The sequence below is a fragment of the Mastomys coucha genome, unplaced genomic scaffold (assembly GCF_008632895.1).
Source record: "Mastomys coucha isolate ucsf_1 unplaced genomic scaffold, UCSF_Mcou_1 pScaffold23, whole genome shotgun sequence".
Taxonomy (NCBI): domain Eukaryota; kingdom Metazoa; phylum Chordata; class Mammalia; order Rodentia; family Muridae; genus Mastomys; species Mastomys coucha.
In genome coordinates this window covers 94,181,177-94,202,473 of record NW_022196906.1, presented here as the reverse complement: position 1 = coordinate 94,202,473, position 21,297 = coordinate 94,181,177, and the positions used below count along the sequence as shown (strand labels likewise).

At 42.7% G+C, this 21,297-nt stretch overlaps 1 protein-coding gene across 1 annotated transcript in view; it reads left to right on the top strand.

The window, feature by feature from the left end:
* Positions 1 to 1,481: 1,481 nt before the first annotated feature.
* Slc35g2 (solute carrier family 35 member G2) overlaps positions 1,482 to 21,297 on the top strand; it is a 22,943-nt gene continuing 3,127 nt past the window's right edge. Inside the window, exon 1 of the mRNA XM_031345434.1 lies at positions 1,482 to 1,737. The gene's annotated coding sequence lies outside the window, so the exon portion shown is untranslated. The remainder of the gene's footprint in view (positions 1,738 to 21,297) is intronic.

Below are 21,297 nucleotides of genomic sequence, written 5' to 3'. Positions count from 1 at the left end.
CAAAACATTTATAGTTATAATAAGTCTTAATGGATTAGAGTTGGGCAGATATCAGCCCTGTATGCTCTTTTGTTTACTTCCCTGTCAAAAATCCTGACACTCGCCATGTTCTGCCTGGGCTGCTCCTACTCCAACTGACTGGCCCTCTTGATCCACCCACCTCATGGGAGCTTCCTCCTCTCTCTCCTTTTGGTCTCTGCCTCAGACCCCAAGCCAGGGAACCCGAAACCCTGCCCATCTCTCTTCTGCCCAGCTACAGACTGTAGACATCTTTATTCAACCAATAGTTTTAAATTAAGGAAGAAGGTTTGCACAACAAAAGCTGGTACGGTATGTGTGTGCATGTGTGTGTGTCCGTATATGTATGTATGTGAGTGCGTACGTGTGTATGCATTTGTATGTGTGTTTGTATTTGTATTCATTCATGTGTGCATATGTGTGTGCATGTGTATGTACATGTATATGTGTGTTTCCTGTGTGTCTCTCATATACTCACACCATCCATAAGCTAGAAGACAGTTGACTTCATCCGTTAAGGTGTGTGTTGTGTGTATGCATATGAGCATGTGTACGTGTGTGCGTGTGTGTGTGTGTGTGTGTGTGTGTGTGTGTGAGAGAGAGAGAGAGAGAGAGAGAGAGAGAGAGAGAGAGAGAGAGAGAGAGAGAGAGAGAGAGAGAGAGAGAGAGAGAGAGAGAGAGAGAGAGAGAGCTACAGAAAAGAACCCTCTGGGAGCCATCCAGGATTGAAGGAGGACAGCTAGTGGTCAGGTGTGCAAACACAAAACTCTACCAGAGGATCAGGTTCTGACTCTGAAATGAAGAACAGTCGATAACAGAGTAACTCTGTTTCATGTGTATCTCTCACTTGCTCACACCATCCATAAACTAGAAGACAGTTGACTTCGTCCATCAAGGTGGGTCCTGAGTCAGAGCAGGGTACAAGGGGGACATAAACAGACTACGGAAAATCCAGCAGAGGACACTTGTCTTTTTCCATAGTCAGCACCACAATTCAGGCCTGATCCTTTCTTACCTGCCTTAAGCTTGTGGTCTTCCAGCCTGTCTCCTGGACGCTCATTGCCTTGGTGACTTGGTTTTTACGAGTATGTTCATTTAGCTTTGGGGACTGGGGTATACAAACATTTGCATTGTCAAGACTTCTCCCACCTTGCAAAACCTGCGTAAAACGGTCAGGACTCAGGGATATCTCAAGATTATTCTGTCCCGAGGTTTATCGACGCTGTCACCACTTCAGACATCTAGAAATAATTTTTAGTTCTTACAGCCAGGTAGAAATGAATGGAGACTGCCTCCTCATCTCTTCCCAGAGGACCTAGTCGCCCTGACTGGTAAGTCGTTGCTTCAAGGGCCCCATCCCCACCCCCTCCACTCCCGTCTGCCCCCACTCCCCGCCCCAGGGCGTTGGCAGCTTCCAAAGCCTGGGACTCTCACGCCTCTCGGGGAGGGCCAGTCCCCGGGTCTAGGCAGGCATCCTGGTGGTCTCTTGCAGTTCTCCACTCCCGCAGCGCCTGCGGTGGGGGTTGGGGCAGCGGAGAGCGCAGGCGCAGTGCCCGCGTCCGGCGCCCCTCTCCTTGCCTGTCGCCCCTGGCAGTCCAGGCTGCAGTGGTCCCCGCCGAGCGCGCGGCGGCCCCAGCAGGCTAGGGAGGCCAGACCAGGAGCCCCGCTCCGGCTGAGTCCACTAGTGTCCCCGGCGCACCGCCTAGCCGCGACTCGCAGGTAACCGGCTGGGTGGCGGGTGGGCAGCAGCGGGCGGTGCGGGACTCAGCCGTCTGGTCCCGCCGGGAAGAGGGAGCGCACCGAGCCCTACGTCGGCGGCGGCTGACCCGCAGGGCGCCTGGTTTGGGGTAAGGTAGGCTGGCGTCAAGCGCCCCGCCTACTTGACAGACCTCCGTGGGGCGCGCGTCCCCGCAGGACGCCCGAAAGGCCACCCAGTGCCCACTTCTTCCCGCTGCTGCCCTGGAGAACAGGAACAGAGGGGTTGATAAAGTCGGCACCATCCCGGATCCCCATCCCGGCGCCCCGACACCGTTGTGTGGGCCCAACCCCAGTCTGCAGGATGAAGGTCAAGGCTCTTGTCCCTCCTCTGGCCCCGGAGCCCACGCGAGCTCGGCGAGGGCTTGTGGCGTCATAGGAGTGATTGCGAATGCAACTTTCGAAAATTACTGGGTGGTTTTAGGAGTCTGACAAAGATTTTGGATTTGCCAGCACTTCCTTGTCCTATGTTTATGAGTCTTGAACTCCAGTTTCGATGGGTTGAGATTTTCCTGTCTCTTGACTTGATAGGGAGGAAGGACCCGGCGGTGGAGGAGTGGAGGTGGAGGCTCGGGCAAGTCAGTTTCACCTCATCTATCCACGTAGAACAAAATGAGGATTTTCTTGATGGAATTGGTTCTAGGTTTAGAATTTTACGCAGCGTGTGCCCATTTAGCTCATTAGAGGGGGAAGAAGGGACGCGAGAACTGGCAGGAAGAGCACTCACTCTAACTGGGGCAGCTAGGGGCGCTGCGCAGATCCACGTCACTACCCAGGCTGTCACCAGGCTCTGGTAGGAGCTGAAGCAACTTCCCGTCCCAGTGAGAATTGAGGAGCTCCTAGACAGTCTCACACCAGGCAGGGAGGGTGAGGGAGCAGGCCAGGAGGGAGCCAAGTCTGCGGGCTATCCTCGGGGAAAGGACTTTGAGCATAGTTGACTGTGTCCGTGGTGCTGAAGCACCTCATGCCCAGGTCTACGACTTCCTGGGCCTTTGCCAGCCATATTTTCCTATTTTGCACCTTTGCCAAAAATAACTCATCGCCAAAGCAAGCGGACAGGCCGTAGCGGGCCAGACACTGAAACCCTTCACAGATGGGTTGAGCATCGTGTCCTGAGGGAAACACTGCAGGGAAATATGGTTCACCTTGGAAGAAGAGATAACGCACAGCTTGCTTGGTTTCCTAAAAGTATACACTGTGAGCAAGCACACCGGCCCTAATGTGCATGCATGTGTAGGATATATGTATGAGTATATACCTACAAACATAATGCTTATCTCTTTTCAGAGCTATCACATACCACAAGCCACACATTTCCCAGAACCTTTTGTAACCCATCTTTATTTTTTAAGACCTCTTGAGTTTCTGGACTCTACGTACAATCAGTTTTCATAATCATCTGTTCCAAAGGCACTGTGCCTGTAGATTGAAGTGCTTGGTGCTTGTATTCACACAAGTTCCAGAGAATACTGTGTTAGAGGAACTAGGAGTATAGCTCAATGGTAGAGCACCCACTCAGCATGCAAGTGACCTTATGTGGGCTTCTCACTGCCATGATCAATCAATCAATCAATCAATCAATCAATCAATGGAAAGAAAAAAGAAAGCATGCTTATTTAAAGAAATTTGGGTACTAGAGAAATACAAAATTTCTTTTATATGAACACACATGTACTTTTAGATGGACCATTCTTCTGTCTGTGGTGTCTTCAGTAATCTTGTAATTATGAACATATTATGTTCAACATTTTGTTAGTATAGACCAGTGGTTCTCAACTTGTGGGTTGCAACCCCTTTGGGGTATCACATATCAGGTATCCTGCATATCAGATATTTACATTAGGATTCATAACAGTAAGCCGGGCGGTGCTGGCACATGACTTTAATCCAGTACTTGGGAAGCAGAGACAGGTGGATTTCTGAGTTTGAGGCCAGCCTGGTCTACAGAGTGAGTTCCAGGACAGCCAGGACTATACAGAGAAACCCTGTCTCAAAAAAAAAAAAAAAAAAGATTCATAACAGTAGCAAAATTACAGTTATGAAAAAGCAATGAAATAACTATGGTTTAGGATCACCACAAGGAACTGTATTTAAAGGGTTGCAGCATTAGGAAGGCTGGGAACCACTGTTAAAGACAGTTCTGCAAATAGCTTTTATGTTTGTTTACAGTTTGGGGACAGGGTCTCACTGATTCCCACACTGGCCTTGAATGCAAAGTTGTGCTGCCTTAGCCTCCAAAGATTGGGATTACATGGGATTATGGATATGTGCTACCAAGCCCAGCAAACGCTATGTTTTTTCTTTTAGACAGATTTTTTTTTTGTTTGTTTGTTTGTTTTTTTGGCTTTTCGAGACAGGGTTTCTCTGTGTAGCCCTGGCTGTCCTGGAACTCACTCTGTAGACCAGGCTGTCCTTGAACTCAGAAATCCACCTGCCTCTGCCTCCCAAGTGCTGGGATTAAAGGCGTGCGTGACCACCACTGCCCGGCTAGACAGATTTTTATACAGTCCCAGATGGTCTAAAAATTGGTATGTAGACAAAGATGACCTTGAATTCCTGATCCTCTTACCCTCATCTCTCAGAAGGTGAGATTGCTAGCATGCACTACCACGCCTGGCCTAATGCCATCCTTAACATAAATTAAGAATGGAGCCAGAGATGTTGCCAGATAAGAGTGCTTGCCTTTTTTTGCAGAGGACCTGTGTTTGATTCTCAGCCCCTATATTGTGGCTTGCAACTCTCTGTAGGTCCGATTGTAGGGGATCAATGCCCTCTTCTGTCCTCAGAGGGCGCCTGGTATGGAAGTGATGCACATACATTTATATGGGCAAACATTTTTACATATAAAATAAAAATAAATAACTCGGGCTGGCGAGATGGCTCAGTGGGTAAGAGCACTGACTGCTCTTCTGAAGGTCCGGAGTTCGGATCCCAGCCACAGGGTGGCTGACAACCACCCGTAATGAGATCAGACGCCCTCTACTGGTACGTCTGAAGACAGCTGCAGTAAACTATGCAGGAGCGAGCGGGCCGGAGCCAGCGGGGCCGGAGCCAGCGGGGCCAGAGCCAGCGGGGCCGGAGCCAGCGGGCCCCACAGAGAGGTCCTGAGTTTAACAGCAGCCACACACATGATGGCTCACAGCCATCTGTACAGCTACAGTGTACTCATACACATAAAATAAACAAACTAAATTTTTTAAAAAAATAATAAATAACTCTAAGGGAAAAAAGATGTGTTAAAAATCTATCTCCTCAAAGATTTAAATGTATTAATTGGGTGATAATGTATTAGGACTGAGTAGAGGCACAATGTTCAGCAATTCCTGGGTTTATTTATTTGATTGAAGAGTCAATGCATGCAGACTAGTAACTCCCTATTTCTCCCCGCTCTCCAGCCCCTTGATAACAACCATTCTTTTCTTGTCTATGACTTTGCCCATCTCATATACTCCATGTACATGGGACCACACAGTATTTGTGATTGGTTTCTTTACTTAGAATAATATCTCGTTTCATTTGTAATTTTTCATAGAATAAAATTGCTTTCTTCTTAAAGGCTGAATGTTATTTCTTTGTATTTATAGATGCTACATTTTAAAAAGCTATTCATGTATTAATGGACACTTAAATTGCTCCATGTGAATATAACATCTTTGCACAAACACACACTTGTTTAATTACAATCTCTTTTGTTTTGTTTTGTTTTGTTTTCTGAGATAGTATTTCTCTAAGTAACTTTGGCCATGCTGGAACTCACTCTGTGGACCAGGGTGGCCTTGAACTCAGAAATCCTCCTGTCTCTGCCTCCTTAGTGTTGGGATTAAAGAGATGAGCCACCATACCCATCTTAAGTATACAGTCTTATAACAAAATTCTTGAAGTAAAATTTGTGATTCAAATGATGGCTATTTAATTTTGATACATTTGAGACATTAATTTGTTCAAATTTTTAAAAATTTTCTCTTTTAAGCACTTCCCAAAGCACCACATTTAAGGAATACTTATTGGGCAACTATTATTTACAAATTGTGCCTTAAAAAGCAGATGAACATATGCTACTATAAATGATAAATCTGAACATCAATAGCCCCATCCTTTCACCAAAAACAGGTTTTTATCAATCTCTAAAGGGATTTTCTAATTGGGCCGATAAATTCATTTATTCGTTAGCAATATTTATTTCTCATTTTGCAACTTGCTCACTCATATATTTATTTTTCTATTGGCATGCTTACTTACTTTTTGATTCATATAAGCTCTTTGTATAGTGCTGTATTCTGTTGGTTGTACTTTTTAAACAGAATCTCACCATGTATATCTGACTGGCCTAGCTAGAACTCCCTCTGTAGACCGTGCCAATCTTGAACTACAGAAATCTGCCTCATGGGATTAAAGGCCTATGCTACCACACTTTTTTCCTTTTTAATTTTGTTAACTTTGTTTATAGTATTATGCTGTATAGAAAATTTCTATATATGTGTGTGTGTATGTAACACTTCTATTTGAATAGTGTGTGTGTATGTGTGTGTGAATGGTGTGTATGTGTGTAACACTTCTATTTGAATGGTGTGTTATGTGTGTAACACTTCTATTTGAATGGTGTATGTGTTTATGTGTGTGTGAATGGTGTGTATGTGTGTGTAAATGGTATGTGTGTATGAATGGTGTGTGTGTATCTGTGTGTGTGTGTCTCTGTGTGTATGTGTGCCTGTGTGTGTGTGTGTGTGTCTATATGTGTGTGTGTTTATGTGTGTGTGTGACAGAGAGAGGGTCTCTTTAACTGCTGCTAGGATGTAGTATCTTAAGATACCAACTTAAGGGAGAAAGGATTTATTTTAGTTTATAAGTCAAAGTACAGTTCACCACAGCAGGCAAGTCAAAGCTGCAGGAGCTTGACATAGCTGGTGCCATCACATCCACAGTCAGGAACGGAGAGCAGTGGATTCAGGCATCTATCTGCTCAGCTTCCTTTCTCCAAGTCCACAGTCCAGGACCTGAGCAGGGAATGCTGCCCTTACAGTGGGTGGGTCTTCTGATCTCAATTACTGTAACCATGACAACCTCCTACAGGTATCCCCAGAGGCCCATCTCCCGGGGAATTCTAGGTTTTGTTAAGTTGACAATCAGCACTGGCATCACATGTTCATGTAGGTGTGTGCATATGTGTATATGTGTGCATATGTATGGTGTGTGTGTATGTGTGAGGGGATGAAGGATGCTGGGTGTTCTTTTCCATTGCTCTTCATCTCATTTTTTGAAACAGGCTGTCTCATGTAACTTGGAGCTTACCAATTGGCTGGATTGGCTGACATGTGAGCTCCTGGGATCTACCTGTCATCCCTCTTCCCCCTCTGAACTAGGATTTCAGATATGCGCTACTGTGCGCTTTTATGTGGGTGATGGGGATCTGAATTCAGATCTTCCTGCTTGCTCAGCAACACTCCACTGACTGGGACATCTCCATGCATATTAATATACTTCTATTATATTTTCTGGCATTTATATCAGCATTGCATTTCTCTATATGAAACACAATCCTCCTTACCCTCTGATGTACAGAGATTACAAGCATGCATCTCCTTCTATTGCTTTTCATATATAAATATCTTCTCATGGATACATTTTAAGTTTTGAATTTTTAAATGATTCCTTTTTAATTTACCAAAAAGGTGCTTTAAACCCTAGGTTTATTATCTCATTTTCTTTTTAAATTTAGTTCATTACTAGTTGTAAATTATTTTGCACATTAAATAATAAAAATAATGTCACTTTTCTAACACATGCAAGGCCCTGGGTTGGAGTGACAGAACAGAAAGGAATTCAAGAGTATTGATTTCTAATCCATATTTATCTACATCTTCTAAGAGAAGCAATATGCTATTTAGTCTGAGTCTTTCAATTATGGTATGTTTAATTTTTAGAAATCCAATTACAATGTTTTTATTTTAAATGCAGTTTGTAGTCTTTAAAAACTGTTAGCAGGAAATTTTTTTAAAAGCTACCCTTTAGAGTATTTTTATGTAGCTGGAAGAAAATGTGTCCAAGTTCACTAATTAGCCAAAATGGGAATTTATGTCAGATTGTTTCTAAAAGGAGAACGAACCATGCATAAGGATGTACACATATAAGGTTGGTCAAATGCCTTTTGGCAACCATCCATTATGGATCAATGTAATGTATTCCATAAAGAATCTTTATTTGGATATTGTTGAATTATTCTGTATTATTTTCTTTCCATGGTCCCAAAATAGATCATTTTGGAATAGAATAATGAGAATAACAATTTTTAAAAATATTTACTTCCTTATTGGGGGAGGATTGTCACAGCACCTTTATGGAGGTCAAAGGACAATTTGCTGGGGTTGGTTCTCTCTCTCTACCATAGGAATCCAGGAAACTGAACTCGGGTTGTCAGGCTTGGTGGGCAAGTGCCTTAACCTGCTGAACCAACTCAACAGCCCTGAGAATAACAACTTCATTGTTTTTAGAAGATATATTTAAAAACAAAGCTGATTATAAGAAATAAAAAAATTAGATTTTAAAATGAAATCCTCCTAGTCAGTCCAGTTCTGAAGGAACCAGCATAGATATTTGAAGTAAATATTTTCAGATTAATACATTCAAAACAATGACTGTGAGATGTAATCAACTTTAAGATACATTTTAACTTTGGAAATATAACAATAGGGCTGGCGAGAAGGCTCAGCAGGAAAGAGCACTGACTGCTTTTCTGAAGGTCCTGAGTTCGGATCCCAGCAACCACACGGTGGCTCACAACCACCCGTAATGAGATCTGACGCCCTCTTCTGGTGCGTCTGAAGACAGCTACAGTGAATTATGCCGAGCAATCGGGATGGAGTGAGCAGGGCTGGCAGAGGTCTTGAGTTCAATTCCCAGTAGCCACATACATGATGACTCACGACCATCTGTACAGCTACAGTGTACTCATACATATAAATAAAATAAATCTTTTTTAAAAAAGAAATATAACAATAAATACCATGACCTTAATGTATCATGATAGGGTTATGATGTTTATTTTTCTGTTTTGTTGATTGGTGGATTTTTGAAGCCAGGTCTTACTCTATTGTCAGGCTGGCCTTGCCATCTCTGTTTCCCTGCCTCAGCCTCCCAGGTGCTGAGATTGTAGCCATGTACCCGGATTCTTCTATTTTTCAAAAGAAAATGTTTTTTTTTTTCCCACCAGAACATGATTTTAAAGTTTCAATCAGTCAACACCCTATGTACATTTAGATTACTGGCAGGTTAGTATAACTATGTAACAGTTGTGTTTCCCCGTGGTAAATTCCTAAACAAAGTCAATGCTTCAGGTGGTGCTGTCACACTGGACTGCAGGTGGCATCTTTCTCATCTGAGTGGCAAAATGGACAGCAACCTGTGCTTTCTATTTGTGTTTCTGTATCTTTAACAGGACTTGTATATCATTCTAGGTATGTACTGGTTATTTTGTTTTTCTTCTATGGATACCTAGTTACGGTAATAGCATTCAATTCTCCAGTCAGCACCTCTGTCTCTGAGCACTCTCTGAGAGGGTTTTTCTATCCGTGTAGGTGTGCCTATCAGGCAGCTTGTCAGGAGGAAAGAGGATCAAGCAGAGGGACCCAAACTGAACATAGGCCAACGGTCATTTTGATTTTTTTTTAATACAACTGACACTTCCATGTTATCTATTAGAAATGGGGGTTAATAACTCCTATTTCAAATAACATAAAAATAATATTAGGGTCTGGAGAGATGGCTCAGCAGTTAAGAACACTGATTGCTCTTCCAGAGGTTCTGAGTTCAATTCCTAGCAACTACATGGTGGCTCACAACCATCTGTAATGGGTTCCAATGCCCTCTTCTGGTGTGTCTGTGGAGGGCTATGGTGTACTCGTATAAAAATAAACAAATCTTTTAAAAAAAAATTAAAAATAGTCTCTGAGGTCTAGAAAGATTGCTCAGTGGTTAATGTCAATTACTGTTCTTCCAGAGGACCTGAGTTTGGTTCCCAGCACCTGTGTCATATGCCTCATAATCACCTGTAACTCCAGCTCTAGGCATCTATCTGATGCTGCTGTCTGACATCTGTGCACACCTGCAGATGTGTGGCATACATAGATTGACAGATAGACAGGAATGCAGCTGTCTGTCTGCGTGTGCGTGTGCCCACCCGCCCCCATTACAATCTATTTGCTTTGCTGTTTTGCCTGCATGTATGTCCGTGAAAGTGCCAGATCCCCTGGGATTGGAAGTACAGACAGTGCTAAGCTGCCATGTGGGTGCCGGTAATCGAACCCAGGTTCTCTGGAAAAGCAGCCAGTGCTCTTAACCACTGAATCATTTCTTCAGCCCCTAAAATATGTTTTTGTTTTTTTTTTTTAAAGATAATATTTGGACAGTGATAGTTCCTTCAGGCTGCCATAATTAAATGAATGGCTTTTAATCAACAATAGAAATTTGCTTCTCATCATTTTGAAGACTGAGAAGTCCAAGATTAAGACACTAGAAAATTAGGTATCTGGTAAGGTCTGCTTCCTGTTCACAGGTGATAGTCTTCTGTGTGTCCCCATGGTGTGTCCCCACCTACCATCTACCATCTAGTGGCAAGAGCTCTGCTCTCATGCCCTACTCACCTTCTGAAGTCACTACCTCTGGACATTCTCGCATATGACTTTGTAGGAAGAAAGACAGTCTAACAGGAAGATTAGCACACTAACGAATCATAATTAAAAGAATTGTCCTGCCAGGGATGAGACACAGGATGTGACACAAACTAGACAAATGCTCTACTAATGAGCTGCATTCACAGCACACAAACCATAGATTTTTTTTTTTTGAAAACATCCCTGCATATGATTTTGTATCTCTTCAAAGAAGTAAGCTTAATAGTCAAGAGAATATATAGAGAGGCATAAATACATCTTGTAATCAAACACAATTTTAATTGGAGCTTATAAAGTTAATTTTCAAAATATTTTAATTCACAGAGATGGCTAAGTTTCTTGATACTTTTCAACTTGGATAGACAGCGTTGCTATCCACACTTGAGACCTTCTGGCGGATCTCTGCCAACATTAATGTACCTAGCAATCTTATGGGCTGTGGTTCTCACAATGAGGATCAGACACTCCTCAGTTATTATGTGCTCCAGGAAGTTTTGTTTCACGATGGTCTGAATAGAAATATATTTTTTTGGTGGCATGGGATCTGGGGTAAGGGAAAAGGGAAGGCATAAGCCTTTCCTAACTGGGCTTTTTCCAGCATGTTAGAACTGTGTTGGTTGTAAAAGTCTTGCTTGGGTTTTGTGCTGAGCCACCTTGTGCCACAGGTGGTGTTCTTACATGCTGACACATCGCTGTGCCAGCAGGGCCACTGCTGTTTCCTCTGTCTTACTGAATGTTCTTCCTGCACATTTTGATCATACAATCAGGCAAACCTCCTTTCTCATCACCACCCATATATTGTTTTTCCTGCCTTTAATCTCTTAGCAATAGTGGGCAGATGTGGGAAGGAGAGTGATAATTACTTGACTGCTTCCTCTTTGCCAGTTTTGACTCCTTTGCCCTCTGGTTTGTACCCAGGAAATACCCTTAACTTGGCCTGGAAATGTCAGAGACCAATTGAGATCATGGAACTTTTTTCTGACTCGATTAAAATTTTAGTTTGCTCTATAAATGTTAATGTACATACATAATTAAAAATATTGGCTTGTATATAAAATTATATTGCTGAACTGTTTACTCTAGGTTCATATAACTGTTGCTGTATAGGACCAATGCAGTATAATACTTTATGCACACATAAACACTATTTCTGTTATGATTTCATATGAACTCAGTCCTCATGCCTAGCATTTTACTGAAGTGAAGTGTGTTTAGTCACTTCCTGACTGCACATAATCAGTGACTTCTTTTGTTGTTGTTGTTTTTTGAGACAGGGTTTCTCTGTGTAGCCCTGGCTGTCCTGGAACTCACTCTGTAGACCAGGCTGGCCTCGAACTCAGAAATCCACCTGCCTCTGCCTCCCAAGTGCTGGGTTTAAAGGCGTGGGACACCACCACCCAGCTACTGGACTCTTTAAGAGCCTGATAAAAGAAAAAAACTTGGTGATCTATTTTTCTGATTATATTTGCTTTACCTTTGTTTTCTGTCTGTTGCTGGCTGACCCACTGTTCTAAACAGGAGTGAAGGTCTGGAGGGAGAGTGTGAGGGACGCTGTTAAGCCAAATTCTCCTGTTGCTCCAGAGTCGGGAGATATGGGAGAGTTAGATTGGAGAGCTGTGGAAAGGGGTGCAACAGCTGGTTTGATCAAGGATTAAAAGCCAACAGTTAAACAGTGAGGCCAGCTAGGCCAGAGAGTTCCTGATCTATCAGCATTTATTGAGTCTGGTTCTGAGGTAGGACCTTCAAGATATGGAGAAAAAAGATAGTCATCATCCTTGTTCTTGGAGTGGTGAGAGTTTACCAGGGGCTATGGTTATGCACACACACACACAGCCCACAGTGATAGAGTATGTCCAGGACTGCTGTACCATCCCAGAACAAAGTGTTCCAGAGCCTAGGAAAGAAACAGGCCATTAGAGAGAAGCTTCTCCAGGTGAGTTTCCAGCCCCATTACCTCATGTGTTTTCTCATGATGAGAATCTGGCTCCTGCTATCCTCGCTGTATTTATTTGCTCTTTCTCCTCTGATGCAACCAATGTTCTGACCTCATCAGCCACTTCCTTGACCCAAATCTTCTCAAGACTCAATCCTGCTGGCTCTGCCAGCCTCTTCACAACATTAAATAAATACGAGAGCTGTGGACCAAGAAATTAAAATCTCAAAGGTGCTAATGACTTGTTAGAACCCTTTATTGCATCTTCAAGCCCAAAGACGTCTACTTATAAATTGTACCAATGAAGACACTCAGGTAAAAAGATGCTCTTGGATAATGAGATGGAGAGCTAAAGAGGCAGAAATAAAGATCTGGACAGTGAGTCATCCCCAGGGACTTGACCTCCATTAGAAGCATGGTGGATCAAGGCAAGGGCAGACAAATGAGCGCCATGGTTAGAGGATTCTCCAAACATAGTTAAGTTTCAAGGACCATTCACCCAACATTCCCTGGACCATAAATACCCTTCTGTGTGTTTTGCTCCTAAGACATTTGTATTTATTTTTATTATTATTTTATTTATTTAGTGTGCGTGAGTGCGTGCATGTGTGCTTGTATGTCTTAACACACTTGTGAGAGTGAACTTGGTAGCAAGCACCTTTGCCTACTGAACCATCTTCCTACCCCGTTCTCTGATGTGTTAAGAACACATTGCATTAAAGCATAAACCAACCACTCTATTCCTGAAGAGGGAAACATCGCTTCTGTGCGCAGCTTCTGAAATTGCAGTCTGAGGAGATGGATGACTTTATCTTCTGTTTTAGTGCTGACTCCACTCCCTGGTCCAGAGCATCAGAAATCTGTGCATGCGTTAGAGCAGCATGCGGTCCATCTGTTCAGGTCACATTTTCCCACATTAACATGCAGATTTATGGGGCTTTAACTTATGTAAGAAAAGCCAATGGTAATGATGTTAGATTCTGTGCTGCCATTTGGAATCTACTTATATTTTTAGCCTGTCATGAAAATACCATAATACACACACACACACACACACACACACACACACACACACACACACACAGAGGACTCTTTCAAAAACAATAACAAAGGCATCTCCCACAGTTTGTAGTCATTTACCTCTGTTTTGGCTTGAGCACTAGGCACCATCCATTCATATTTTCCCTGTAAAAGGGTCTATTTGCCCACAGGGTTCCTTCCACAGATGGCATAGCTATACAAGAACTATGCTGGCTTCTCGGCTGACTTGTCAGACTAAAATACAGTCATCTTAAGAAAGTAGGGTAAACTTTTTCAGATTTTACATAGATACTTATATAGAAAAATAAAAAACCCTTAGGTACATATGCACGTATATACATACACATGAATTATTTTATATAAATAGAACCCTACCATGGATATTCTTTAGGGGTGTGTGTATGTGTTTTAGTGAGGGAACAAATCTTGTGTATCTCATACTGGCTTCAAACTTTCTATGTAGCCAAGGATGTCACTGACCTCCCTATAGTCCTGCTTTTGGCGTTAGAGTGCTGGGGTTACAGGTTTGAGCTACAATGTCTGGTTTATGTGGTGCTGAGCATCAAACCCAGGACTTCATACAACAGGTAGGGCACTTTTCCAAATGAACTACAACCCCATGCAATGAATTCTCTTTTATAAATTTCTTTTTGTTTAAAAATATGACATAATACTTTCTTATATCAGGATATATATATATATATATATATATGTATTATTGTTTTGTATGGTGGTACTTTCCCTTAGCCCCTGTCCAGTAATGAATGGACAATTAGGTTATTTCTAATTTTTTATCATATAAAGAGAAGCACGGTGACTACCCTTATGTGTGCATTTTATATGCTTACTGATGGTCTCCTTAGGTTCTATTATTGGAAATGGCATGGCTGGGAGAACTCACACATATAAATTTTTGATACATGTTGCTAACTTACATTTGATGAGATGGATTATACAATCCTTACTATTAATGTACAGAGTCCGTGGCAATGAGGGGAACTTGATAAAGTCTTTTCACCCTTGCAGTGTGTATGTGTTCTACATACATTAATGTATGTATGTACATATGAGTATGGTGATTGCTTACCGTGATTTTGATACGTCTATCATATTATGTTGCCTACCAGGTATTGTGAAATTTAATTCAAAATGTGATTTACAGTTTGGTCTGAAATAAGAGCGTATCTAATGACCATTTCTTAATGGTCTTTGGGATTTTACTGAAATACAGTATGTGGAAAGAGATGACTGAATTGTGACTTTTTCAGTTATAAACATCAATCTGTTATGTGAAGAATCAGCTATGATTAAAACAAATCAAATTTGTAAAATTTGGGGACTAACACACTGTGGCATTTCTGGACTTTGGCCTGGAGTAGGGTTTGAGGCTTCTGGCTTGGTGCTCACACAGATAGAGAGCAGGAAGAACAGAGCAGATGGGAGCAGGTGGTGCATGCAGTGTCTCAGGGCTCTGAAAACGCACTACTGCTCCTGGGGTATGTCCTTCTTCTTCTTCTTTTTTGTTCAGAGACTCTTGCATATCTGAGGTGAATGGAGGACATCTTTGAGCTCACTGGGATGTTTGATATTCTTTCATAAGACTTAAAGTAAATGACAAGCAGCCAAAGTACATCAACAACACAAGAATTTGTTCTACACTTACTTAGCATGTAATCAATACAGTAAGTCAATGATTTAACCATGGATATACATGTAAAGTTTCATAAAATACAAAAAGATGATTTTAGCTCGACATAGTGCTGCACACCTTTAATCCCAGCACTCAGGAAGCACAGGCAGGCAGATCTCTATGAGTTTGAGGCCAGACTGGTCTACATAGTAAGTTTCAGGACAGCCATAGCTATACAGTGAGATCCTGTCCTCCCCATCCCCAATCCCCCCCCCAAACAAAACAAAACAAAACAAAAGGATAATTTGATTCTTGCCCTCTTTTCTAGCCATGGCTCTTTTATGTGTAATAGAGTCACCAGCAGGCTGATTTCACTGCAAGTTGATTTGACTTACATCTTTTTTTTCTTTCAGGTAGAAGGAAAATAAGTGTCAGATGATAAGTATGTGTCACCTGAGAATAGCATATTTTATGTAAATTGATAAACTGCTTTTCAGAGATTAGAAGGGCTCTTCGCTGGGTGTCTGTTGTGAGACTCGGGCTGGGGCTGTAGCTTGACATGCATGAGGCCCTGGGAGCGACCTCTGAAATCAAAGGAGACAAAGGTAAAAAACATAAATGGTGAAGCTCCTGCATTTTAGTGTGTTCCTAGCTGCCAGCCAACACATTCATTAGTGTGCCAGGATGAATTTTAAAGTGTCACAACATAATCGCACTGTTTCAAACCAGGCATCATCACCTTCACATAAGCCAAATCTACTCACTATTTGAAAACTGCCACATATAGTCAAAAAACAAAAAAACAAAACTCCCCAAAAAACAAAAAACCAAACAAACAAACAAAAAACCCTTTTGTGAAAAATCTTTTTTAAAGTTCCCTTTTCAAAAACCTGTTATTTCCAGGCATGGTGGCTCATGCTTTTCATCTGGAGGCAGAGGCAGGTGGATCTCTAATAAGCTTCAGGCCAGCCTGCTCTACATGTTGAGTTTTAGGACAACTAGGGCTATCTAGTAAGACCCTGTCTCAAAAAACAAAACAGAGACAAAGCCCCAAAGCACGGTCCATTATACTCCATCAATCATTAGCCATCACGGAGTGACTTGAACAGAATGGCTAGTGGCTTTCAGGATGGAGGCAGTGGGCGTGGCTCTCCTCAGATATGGACTTTTCTCCCTACCTCCCCTTTCCAGCACCCTCTGCCCTTTTCCCCCAAGGCTGTTCCCTTCGGTGCCGCTGTTGCCTCACAGCTTCCGCACAGCTTCCAGCTTACTCCCAGTCATCTGACTCTGGGCTCTATCACTGTCAGTTGAGTCTCCAGCTCAGATTTGGACTAGCTTCCTGCTCAATGGTCGTCTCCCTCTCCACACCCAAGCCCTCCAGGCCTCAACTCTTACCTCCTCTCTTTTGCAAATCCCTTAAGGATAATGTTGATCCCTTCTCCAGGCCAGACTGAACTAACTCAGAAAAATCCTTAGGTCCCTCACTACGGTCTGCAGTTTAGCCCAAATCTTAGCCATGTTTGACCACATACTTCATTGCTCTTCCTAATGTGGTTCATATGCCATCTAGTATCGTCTCACCTAAGGCACTGCAGGCTCTGAGAGCATCATCCAGCCTAGCCCGTTCAAAGCGGCCTGATCTCTCTTGGGAAGTCTCTGCTTTTCAGCCTCTGATGATGACTCTCCACTCGGGTAGCCCTTGGCTGAAGCAGATTCTGGCTGATACACTGATATGCTTATCATTTAGACTGCCATAAGCTGAATTTTTTTTTCTAGCCTGGATCAAGCAGGCTGTGATTCAGTTTTGTCATTGTTGTGTACCTATTGAGCACTGCAGGGAGCCATCATCACAGACACTGTCACCACTGACCAGCAGCAGGCTGTACAGGCATGAGGACCGATTTGGACTCTGTCATCCATATCCCTTCTCCATTTCTTCTAAGGAAGGATGTGCATTTGTAGGATGGTTCCAGGGTCAGGAAGCACATCCAGTGATCGTGGAAACAAGGTGAACAATGGCTACAGGTGGTTGTGAGCTGCATGTGTGTGCTGGCAGCCACACCAAGGTCCTCTGCAAGAACAGCCAGTACTCTTAACCACTGAACCATCTCTCCAGCCTGCCTTTTCTTTCTTTCTTTTCTTTCAAATATAGTCTTGCTCTGCAGTTCAAGCTGGCCTTAAATTTATAGTCTTCCTGCCTCATCCTCTCAGGTTCTAAGATTATAGGTGCATGCTACGATATCTAGTTGAAATTTATCCTTTAAAATCCCCTAAATAACACTTTTAGCATAGATATGTGAAATAAGCCATTATTTTGGTGTGTCCATAAATTGTGTATGAATTCCTCAGTGTCTAGTCAATTTAAAGCTCAGCCTAGCTTTTTGTCTGCTCTCTGGTCACCATGATGTAGGCCGCTCTACTCTTCCATATGCTCCCTGCCATGACTGGCTGAACCCTTGAAACTACAGAGAGAGGGAAGATTAGGTCTGCCACGAGTAGAGCAGTATGGGGGAGAAGTGGGTGGCCCTACACGGAGAGACTGGAGACTTGTGAACCCTGCCCCTGAGAGTACTTCGGAGGAAGGTGACCAGTAGGACAATGTCTTTAGGGACGCTGAGCAAATCTTCATAGCTGGCATGCACATTAGTAGTGTCCCCATACACACTTCTGCTACTTGGCTCTTACCTCTTGGCCACTTGCCGGGAGACAGGGTGGACCATATTTGGAATTCACATAGCTGGAGATGATGCTGGGAGTCCCAGAGTGCTTTCTAGCCCACCCAGCAGGCAGGCAGTACCTGTGGTGATGAATCCTTGCCTCACACAGAGGCTAAGTAGGGAAGGAGAAGCAAAACCCTATGTTGGGCTTGATTATACCCATCTTAGCACTTGGGGGCCTGAGGCAGAAAGAAGGATTATCAAATGACGACCAGCCTGGGTTATATGAGACCCCATCTCAAAACACCAAAAAAGTCAGTATGTATTAGCAGTGTGCACACATGAGCACACACATACACACACATATACACACACAACACACATACAGGGGTTTGGGGGACAGAGACCAATATTAAATTGTATTTTTTTACTCTTCAAAACTTAAAATATAGGAAGTAGTTAATTTGGGCTAGTATAAAAAGTACTAAGATACTAAGCTACCACTTTTTAATATGGATTTAAAGTGTCATCATAATTCTGGTAAATGTTCAGGTGACAATTTGGAGGTATTTTGAAATGCCTTACCTATTTCACAAAGCCAATTCCAATATGTTAACGTTTATTGATCTATTGATCTTAAGCAAACTCAAGGTAGATCTTACTCTAGCCCCAAGTTTGAAAATGGGAAAAAGGGGGCTGATGAGATGGCTCAGCGGGTAAGAGCACTGACTGCTCTTCCGCGGGTCCTGAGTTTGGATCCCAGCAACCACATTGTGGCTCACAACCATCCGTAATGAGATCAGACGCCCTCTTCTGGTGTGTCTGAAGACAGCTACAGTGTATTACACCGGAGCGAGCAGGCCTGTGCGAGCAGAGGTCCTGAGTTCAATTCCCAGTAGTCATGTGATGGCTCACGGCCATCTGTACAGCTACAGTGCACTCATACACATAAAATAAAATAAAAATCTTAAAAAAAATTAAAAAAAAAAGAAAATGGGAAAAAGGTACAAATCAGTAATTCTTGCTGCTTTTAGCATTAGAGGCACTTGTCTCCGTCCTTCCAGTGAGCCCAGGTATCACCCCCAGCCACTCACTCCTGAGGCACTATCATTTCCTTATGGTAGTTGTTTTCTTTTCCCCTTCTTTTCTTGCCTTACCAGTTTGGGATGGACTACAACTGATGAACATATATGAACAACAGGGGCTCAGAGCCTTAAAAAGCAATAGCATCTCAATTTTGGCACGCCTTCTCACTCCCCAGTTGGAAACACGCCTAGATAGAACATTTTAATTTGCTCCTTGCTTCTTGAGCACAGAGAGAGTAGTTGGAAAGAAAAGAATGAGCAACGATGATGGGTCCAGTCATTGTTTAGAAAGGAAAGGAAGTATGAGTCTCTTGGGGCCAAGTGAATACAATTGTTTTTTGTCCAAGACAGCTAGGCATTGGGCAGATTGTAAATCCCACAGTACTAGAGTCTCCCATACAGAGATGTGTGTTGAGGCCCTTTAGAACTGATCTGAGAAAACCTGCATGTACATGCCTGTAACCTAAAGGATATGTAACAAAGAAACAGAGACACTTACAGAAACAATTCCAAGTATAGGAATGTGAAATTCAGGACCACCTAGGAACTTACAAGGAACTGGCTTATGGTACTGGAGAGCAAGCATGAAGTCTATAGAGAGGTAGTCAGGGAGGGGAGATTAATAGCAAGTTGGAAATTCATGAACACAGACTATAAAGTTTTGTTGTCTAAGAACAGTAAAGGAAAGTAGTGTTCCTGGTCAGGTTGGAACTTTGAGGGCATCAAATATTTGGATCTCTGACATTACAAAATGACTAAGCACTCCTTAGACATTCAACTTACTATGTTAGTTCTACTCCATAAAGTCATACAATCTTTTAATTAAGTTAAATTCAACAGACCAGGAACTTGTTTTTTTGTTTGTTTGTTTTTTGTTTGTTTGTTTGTTTGTTTTTGAGGCAAGGTCTCATGCAGCCTAGGCTGGCCTTGAACACCCTGTGTATCTATCTGAAGCTGGTCCTGAACCCCTTATGTTTCTGCCTCTATTGTCCAAGTGCCGGGATTACACCTCAGTTAGGGGTTTTTAAAATCACATCTAAAAAGTCCATTCATGACAGCATTTAGATTTGTGTTTGATTAAATGAGTGAGGCCTGTAGTGCAGCTTGGCCTAAGTTAGACATCAATAGGCCATTGCACAAGGGTCAGTGCATAGCATGTGTCCCTCTCATGTTCTTTCCTTTTTTTTTTTTTTTTTAATTGCCACTATCGAAGCTACAGCCCAACAGATGGGGGCTAAAGCAATTAAGATAAGCCCTTCTGGGACTGGAGAATGACTCAGCAGTTATGAGCACGGGCTGCTCTTCCAGAGGACCTGGGTTCAATTCTTAGTACCCACTTGGCAGGTTACAACTGTCTGTAACTCCAGTTCCAGGGCTTTTGATACCCTCACACAGACATACATGCAGGCAAAAACCAGCGAACATAAAATAAAAATAAACTATATATAAAAAGATGCACCTTTCTTTATATTTTTTATATATTTATTATGTGTGTGGGTATTGGCATATATGTGGTATGGCATGTGTTTGGGAGTCAGAGGACAATCTGCAATAGTCAGTTCTTTCTATCATGTGAGTTCCAGGGATTGAACATTAGCCCCCCCCCCTTTTTTTTTTTTGGCCACTGAGTCATCTTGATAGCCTGATAAACTCTCCTTATAATCTCCAAAAGGAGAAAAGAGGAGGAATAAATAGCAAGCTACACATGCTCTCTAACTATGGAGTCTAGATTTGGCCTGTAGCAGGAAGGGGAGAACTCTGAATGGATAGAAGGTAATATTCTAACAATAGCAGCAAATGAGAAGTTATGGAATGTAAATTTTCATTAAGATAATTACTGGTCATCAAGGAGGAGATTTGACATAGTTAAACTGCATACAGTAACCAGGAACATAAAACTCTAGAGCTGAGCCAAGCAGGAAGCGCCACGATTACATTATGCAAATTAGATTAGAAGCGCTGTAATTATTTAGATAAAGGAATGTCTGGAGAAGTCAGAGGCTTGTTCTTGGAGACAGAATTTGAATTAGGCCCTAACAGATGATCAGTATTTAGAAAGTTGGAGCAGGGGAGGAACTAGTGGAATAAAAATTTGGGAAATGATTTTTACACACATGGTACAAGTTTAGGGGGACACACACCACACAGATTCCTGCAGCAAAGGTGGATGCCAAGGGGCTAAGGACAGACCAGGGCCACACCAAGCAGGGTGCCAAGTGCCTGGCAGAGGAGTTGGATTTAACTTTTCTCTTTTGTTTTTGAGACAGTATCTCAAGTAGCCATGGCTAGCTTCAAGTCCTCTCATTATGTAGCTGAGGATGGCCTTAACTTCCTGGTCACCCTGTCCCCTGAGTGCTGGGATACAGGGATCTACTGTGAAAGTGCAGGAAGGAAGTCTGTAGAGAACTCTAGGTTCTTGAGTGGAGGAAAGTTTTGTTCTGAATCTTTCAAAGACAGGTTAATGTGACAATAGGATGACACACAGGAGACTTGGGCGGGGGGGGGGGGGGGG